The sequence below is a fragment of the Bos javanicus genome, chromosome 9 (genome assembly GCF_032452875.1).
Source record: "Bos javanicus breed banteng chromosome 9, ARS-OSU_banteng_1.0, whole genome shotgun sequence".
Lineage (NCBI taxonomy): Eukaryota > Metazoa > Chordata > Mammalia > Artiodactyla > Bovidae > Bos > Bos javanicus.
This window is the reverse complement of record NC_083876.1, coordinates 52060571-52068626: the sequence shown is the minus strand read 5'-3', so window position 1 is coordinate 52068626 and position 8056 is coordinate 52060571. Positions and strand designations below refer to the sequence as shown.

The 8056-nt window shown below is 34.2% G+C and overlaps 1 long non-coding RNA gene across 1 annotated transcript in view; it reads left to right on the top strand.

Annotated features, from left to right (window-relative positions):
• The first annotated feature begins 6805 nt into the window (after window positions 1-6805).
• LOC133254427 (uncharacterized) overlaps window positions 6806-8056 on the top strand; it is a 108537-nt gene continuing 107286 nt past the window's right edge. Inside the window, exon 1 of the long non-coding RNA XR_009738670.1 lies at window positions 6806-7129. This is a non-coding gene — a long non-coding RNA (uncharacterized LOC133254427). The remainder of the gene's footprint in view (window positions 7130-8056) is intronic.

The following is an 8056-nucleotide window of genomic DNA, read 5'->3' as shown; positions in this document are numbered from 1 at the left end:
GAGTTTAAAGGCCCATAATGTCTAACTTATTTAGTATCTGGTTCTTTACAGAAAAGTTTACTGACCCCTGTACTAGTATGTAGATTTGCTAATTTGTAAGGGAACACACAAGCTTTTTGTTTGTTTTTGTAGTATGTGATAATGAGAAAGAATAAAGATATTTATTATTTCATGTGATTTTTTTGGTGAAGTATATTTGCATTATTGCTTAAAATTTTTTAAAGTCTTAGCAATGTCCTGGTAGAAAGAGATTCAGCTTGGATGCATATCGGATCAGTGTACACTGCCTGGTGGATAGTTAGTAAGTTGGTATCTCTTCAAAGATAAAATATTTTCTAAAGCATGCTGTGAGATTGGCATAGAAAGGAAACTGGAAATAGGGTTCAGGTGAATCAGTGCACTGTTGTCTAACCATGCAGCTATGATCTGCCTGTAACTGCGGGAATTGAGGTTAGTCTGCAGCCCCTATCAGCTTGTTCTTGGCGAGGCTCCCAAACCTCTAACTGTATCATGGCTGTGGCTTCATTCTCTATAGCAGATTATTCCCATGGCTGTCTCTGGGCCAATTTTTTTTTTTAATCTGTCACATTTACTTCCCTAAAAAAAAGGAAAAGAAACTTGTTAAGAAATAAAAAAGAGTATATGTGCTAAGTTATTTTAAAATTTTTTGTATCTTCATTTAGTCGTTAAATAGCTGTTTATGTATGTGTGTGCTTCAGTTTACACATGCCTGATTAACAAAAACTAGTAGAATTGTGAAATAAGGTACCGTGTTCCAAAAGAGAGCTTTTCTGTAAAACATCTAGCAGAAGGATAACAGATAATGATGCAATGGTTAACGGTATTATTTTCAAAAATTGAAAAGGAATATCACTAGGAACTAGTTTGGCATTTTCCTATATGACATCCTATTTAGGGCTCTGAATCTCAGCTATGCAGTTCTGTGGATTTGAATCCAACAGAGAATATGTAGCTTTCATACAGTTTTCTTCAGCTGTAAGAAATATAATCATTGCAATGGGATGCCTCAAGCCTGGGTCAGTTAAACCATTTCTGAAGACAGCAGGTGCTCTCCAGGGATAGTCAGGATGGGGAAGGTACCTGTTGTTCATTGCATCACAGTGTCACCCACCCAGATAGATTTAGTGCAGGTCACTGTGTTAATGAATCAGTTAGGAAGAGGAATATGAAAATGTTGCAATTTAACAAATGCACTAAAATATAAATATAGAAAAAATATTTTTAAAGGCTAAGCCATTTAGATTTTAGATACTTAGATTTTCTCTCAATGTTAATCCCGAGAAGTAACTAAATGAATATAAAAATAAAGATATAAGTATTTACAATAAAATATAATTGCCTGACAAAAATACCCGCTTTATTTTGAGCTAAACAAATGAGCATTTTCAGACTCAATGTATTATAATGTTGATTTATATCAGATCTTGGGAGGAAGTAACATATTTTATTCTTAATTATCTGTTGCCTCAAGATATAAGATTCCTATAATTTTGAAGATATAGAGCAGAAGTCAAAGTTTCAACACTGGAATACAGATAGCCCACTGACTTCCTATTGGATATAAATAGCTTTAAAAAAAAAACAGAAATTTTATTAAAATATAGATTCCAAAATTCCACTGAAAATCTAGGAGATTTTGATGTTTGTTTTGTCTTAAAATTTTTGTTAATGTAAATGTCCATGCAGCTGTTAAAAAACAAATTCAAATAGTATAGAGGATCATAAAGAGATTTTCTTGATACTTGCCCCAGTTTTACATTTTCTTAAGTATTCTTCCATAAATGCTCATGCTTGTATGAACATATGAGTGAAAGAGACAATGAAATCTATTTTTCTATGCTAAGTATTTTAGGGATTAACTCCCACTTGTTAATTTTTACTACTTTACTTCTTTATGCTTTCTTATACTCCACGTTTATTGTCATCACTTTAGAATTTTTAAGTTTTTACCTTTGACAAAGCTTCCTTTTCTCCTCTTGCACTTAAATTTACTATTATGTAAATTTCAAATGCTGTCCTTTTGATGCTTGACAGACCTGGTGGTCATCGCAATGATGGAGGGAGGAGGGCTTCACAGTGCGAGCAACAGGGCAGGTTGAGAGGTGCCACATGTCCCTGTGAACACCATGCTCCATGCTACAATCTACTAGTCCTTTAAATAGCCATCCAAAAGGTTCAAGTATTTTTCTGAAAACTCATAGTTAATAACTGGAAAAATCAGGAGCCTCTTCTTGACAAAGACTGGGCATGTTCAGCTAGATTGATGTTATTTGAACCCTTCTAACTTCTGAAAGGGCTGAAGCAGATAACAGAATCTAAACTTACTCTGATATATTTTTCAGTCCTTTCCCCTGGTGTATTGAGTTCGAGGGATTTGGGGGCTGAGCAGAGAAATAGACATGACCATGAGGTGGCAGTAGCACACAGTGAGTTTTATTTGGGTAGAGATTTGACGGGTTTGCACTTGGGGACTGTCCCTCACAGCAGGAGACCTTCCAGAAGTGTTGGCTGGGCATACCTAGAAGAGGAAGAGGGCGAGGAGAATCAAAGAGGAGAATCTAAGAGGGGGTGCCTGTCTAGATGATGTTGCTGACAGCATGATGGAGAGTCTCTGGGTCAGAGAGCTCTGAAGGGCAGCAGCAGTTTGGGGTCTTTCTTTTATAGCCACAGAGTTTATCTGATCTATGCTTAGAAGATCTTGGGTGCAGTTTTTTGTGGTATGCAAAGCAGGAAGGCTCTGCAAAGCTAAAACCTGCTTATTTGGGATGCATTTAAAACAACTGGATGTTTAAAAATTTGGGATCTTTTGGTGGGCTTTGGATCACAGTCCCAGGCTACTGTGAAGAAATAGACAACATAGAGCTAATGTACAGAGCCATTTTTTTGGCTTTTTAATATAATAACCAGGTTTCACTAATTTTGTTTGTAGATGTGTATTGTGCTTCATTATAACAGACTCCAAATACACATAAAATATACACTCCAATAAAATGTTTAATAGACACACAGTATATTTGTTAACATCATCATTTTGTCATAATTTCTCCAGGTTTTTCAAAGGAATAAATTACTAGAGTTTGATTACTCTGTGTGCCCTGCCCTTAAAACTACTCCCTTCCTTGCCTTCTTCAAAAGATTCTCCTAAGTATGTTTAGCTTCATATATTAGATGTATGTTTGTATATGTATATTATGTATACACTATATATTATATCTGTATATAATTAAAAAACTTGTTTGGGGATGATTTAAAACTTTATATAAATAATAACACAGCATACATAGTCTTCTGTTCACTACTTACAATTTTTGAAATTTATCCAAATGAATCCATTTGACACCTATAGATCATTTGTTTTCCCTGCTAAATAGTATTTCATCATGTGAATATAGCATGACTTTTGAACAATTTCATGTCGATGGACACTTAAGTTGTTTCTAGCTTATTATTTTTGCAAATGAGCTTTGTAGACATATCCTCTTATGTAAATGCTGCTACTTGGTTTTTCCATTTCAGTACTGTGATTATAAATTGTCAAATAATTCCCAGACACCTATGTGTACAGATCTGAGACTATAATGAAATTATGTATATATATGTGTATATTATATACATATATATATACACATACATATGATACATATATATATATAATTTCATTATAGTCTCAGACCTGTACACATAGGTACAAATTTATTAAGAATAGAAATTATATATACATATAATTTCTATTCTTAATAAATTTATAATCTTTGTTTAATCTTGTATATATTTCTAAATAAGAATGACTAGTATTTGATGGTTTGATTTCACCTTTAATTTTACTAAATTTAAATTTACTTCTAAGACAAAAGTATTGTCAGTGTTATTAATTCATTATTACTCCCCAACTTTGGTTTTGGTAGTCTTCCAAGTTGCACAGGTAGATGTGAATGGCCATGTTATAGTTTTGTCTTAAGGAGAATTTGGTGTTTAAGAGCCTTCCTGAATGTCTAACACTGTCACTTGCTTAGTTAATGATTTATTAAATATATCACAGCAATTAGATAAATGAGTTTAAAAAAATGTTTTCTACTGTAGCTCAAGTAATTTAAATCACTCTCTAAGAGCTGTATTTTGGGAAAAGTCATACTGACAGGCACATGACATAGTAAGGATAATGATCAATATAAGCTGATAACTTCTAATGGGAAATATATACACATTTTGAACTGCATTCTAAATCACTTGCTTTTCCAGCATTTATTATATGCAACAAACATGTAGAAAGTGGTTAGCTAAAACAGGTAGTTGGAAAATATTTTAGCATTTTTATCTAAACAAATGTCAGAATTTTTTTGAAAATGAAAAATGCTAAGTATAATAAAAGTATATATTTATGCTCTCGGCAGCCAAATGTGCTTTTTAATGGAATTTAAATAAATGGAATTTTTATGACAAAAAAAGCTACAGTAAAAGCAGTGATTATATTTTTCATAGTTCATTTGCCTTTTTTGCCCTGCAGACCTTGTGTGGAGGAAAATGAGATCCCGAGTGAAGTCTACAATGTCATTGACTCTGAAGAAGGACTCAGAGACCCATTGGTGTTTAATGACCCTTACTGGCCTATGCAATGGGAACTGGTATGATCTTCAGAAATCGATGGTTTTTTGGCAATGTTAAGAAATATTATTTTCGTCATGTTTTAATGCAATAGACACTTTTATGCACTGCTTGCTTTTATCTATTGGTTTTGCAGAGAGACTTAGCAAACTTTTGATGAAATATTACTGCCAGCTTATTAATGAGCACTAATCTTTTTAATTTGATTACATCCTTAGGGTTTGATTTAGCCTGTAAAAAATACCAGTAGAAAACCTAAGACATTTAAATTTGGTATATGTAAACAGGCTCATTACATAGAAATGTTGTTGCCATTCAGGCTTGAAGTTCTTATTTTTGCATAACCAGAATATATTTTATATTACTTCAATAATGAGAGAACTCATCTTTGCCTCTGTGGAGTAGGTAGATGTTAGAACATTGCACAACAAACTTTTTTTCATAATACTTACAGTGTTGGACTTTTCTGGACCACATTGCCCTGTCATTTATACAAAACTGTGACAATGGAAAAGTCTGAGAAAAACACACATAAATTCTGAGCATTAATAAGTAAAAAAATAGTTGAAAAAGATAATGCTAAATAGTCTTAAAGGAAGTCTTTGAAATGTGAGAACAACTTGGTGATAACACAAAAGATAAATCGAAGACCTTGCTGTCTCCATACTTAGCTCCTCAAAGGTCTGTAAATTATACTGTGTTTTAGATGGTCTAATGTTATATACTGAGGAAAAGGTTAAGTGTATTTTATCATTTTCCTTGAAATAATGAGGTTAAAAAATGGGAAACTGTTGTGGTAGCTCTTTTTCTTTATGTTGATCATTGGCAGTTACCAAGTCTACTATCTGAAAAGAGTAGAACGCTCATTTTGGAAAATGTCCAGGTCACTTTTCTGTACCTTTGATTCACCTTTAAAAACTGAATAGTAATTTAGAAAGCTCTAAGAGTCGGACACGACTGAGCGACTTCACTTTCACTTTTCACTTTCCTGCATTGGAGAAGGAAATGGCAACCCACTGCACTATTCTTGCCTGGAGATTCCCGGGGGCAGCGGAGCCTGGTGGGCTGCTGTCTATGGGGTCTCACAGAGTCGGACATGACTGAAATGGCTTAGCAGTAGCAGTAAGAGATGTACATGACTACATTTGACATTTCAAACATGCATGTGCAGAAACTTGAGTAAAAAAGAATTAAGAATTTCTTCATTTACCTGGAGTTGAGATAATCATTAACAAGTGATTGGACTAGGGGTAATTAGGATAATGAAAGTCAAAGATATAAGGAGTGAAATTAAGAAAAAGGAGGGAGGAACAGTAGCTAGATAAGAGGAAAGGCATGAATAGGGAGGAAATCTTTTTCAACTTTCGTTTGTTGGTTTTTTGACCTTAATAAGCAGTAATAATAAGATGAATACTTGAGGATTACATTTGTGATACTTTGTAAATAGTCACCAGCAAAAAATACTCTTTTTTTTTTTTTTGCATTAGGTTACTAAATACCAAGCTCCTCTATGCTAAGGTCAAGGATTTCAGGAGACACAGGATGGAAAGTAGATAGAAGGTAAGTGATATAGGAAAAAAACAGAAGAACTGAGTATCAGTCAATAAAGTGACTGATTAGAAATGGGGACTAGTCTTAAAGACTTAAACAATTGAGTCATCTTGAAATCAGATGAAATTGAGCAAGAAAAGGATTGAGCAGAGCTAGTAGGATAACTGTACCATTTTCTAGGAAAGAAGTTGATAGATTTTCACTGCAAATGACCAGGTAGTAAATATTTCCAGGTTTGTGGACTATATAAATCTTGGTGGCATATTTTTGATATTGTCATTCTAGTCCTTTAAAATTGTAAAAATCTTTCTCAGTTTTAGTCATAGAACAGGCTGTAAGTTAGATTTCACTTGGAGGCCATAGTTTATTGACATCTGTAGAAAGTAAAGGGAAAAAAGAGTTAAAGAGTAAATAGCTGTTCAGATTTAGCTATATTGCTCTTTTTTTCCACTGATGTATAGTTGATTTTCAATGTTGTGTTATTTTCTGCTGTGCAGCAAAGTGACTCATATATATATATATATACACACACATATACACATATATACATTCTTTTTCATATTCTTTTACATTTTGGTTTATCACAGGGTATTGAATATAGTTCCGTAGGACCTTCTTGTTTATCCATTCTCTGTTACGATTGTTTGCAGATTTAGTTATCTCTTTTAACATCCAGTTGCTGCGGTGTCTATGTATACATTACAGTAGCAAAACTCAGCAATGAAAAGTCAAGCAGGTTATACTGATGTCAGTAGCCTTCTAGATTATCATTACATTCTGGTAGCAATGACAACCCACTCCAGTATTCTTGTTTGGAAAGTCCCATGGACAGAGGAACCTGATGGGCTACAGCCTATGAGGTCACAAAGAGTTGGACTCGACTGAGTGAACAACAACAAGCACCATTCTAGAGGCATGTCTTCTAGTATTGGAGAAGATGCTTCATAATGTCAAGGTGAGTCATAATACAAAATTGAAAGGAAAGAATTGCAGTTTCCAGTTGCAGTCCTGATGTTATTCATAACAGCAGAGCTAAGTTCTTTTACAAAATCCATCCACTGATGAGAACACCAAACTTATTTCGCTGAAAGATTGAATGGTGTAGGTATGCCTTCTTCACAACCAAGCATCCTAAAATAGAAATCTACTCTTTATTGTTGTGCCCATCTACTCCTCAGCCAACAATTTGTAGCAATCTGGTTTTGTGATGCCCTCCCACTTGCCCTTGTGATGCCCTCCCACTTGCTCTTGTGATCTTAGCCACCTTCAGGCACTCCACTTAACTTCCCGGTGTAATAAAGACTTTTCAGTTCTTATCTTACTTGAGTCATCAACTATAAGCTGATAACTATCTAGATAAAATGCAAACAGCCAGAATTCCTCTCCCAAATGCTCTTTACTTGTGCCTCCTCAACAATTCCTCCTGAGTAATTCTTTCTCACATTCCAAAATTCACTCTGGGTGCTATTTTTAAAAAGAAGAGTCTTTTCACCTACCAGAGTGAATTAGTAACTTTTACTCTGTACTTCCATAATGCAGTGTGCCCATACTACCGTTTGAATGAATGAAAAAGTGAATAAGTGAATAATTAATGCTTGACAATTCGTGTGTCCTCTCAGCTAGACAATAATATGCTTAAGAGGGACTATGATTTATTTTTCTCTACATTTCAATTTATGGCAGTAAACTTGACATTTTAAATCTCAAATAAGCATGTGCTTAATTAGCAAATTTTGGAATGCATCTATAAATGTAGCTTCTTGTCCCCTCCCCCTCCTTTTTTTTGGTATTCTAAACTAAGAAAAATCTATTTAACTCTTAACTGCTGCGAGCTTGTGTTTCTGTAAAACTGGTTCTCATTTGAAAAGGCAGCTTCTATCTC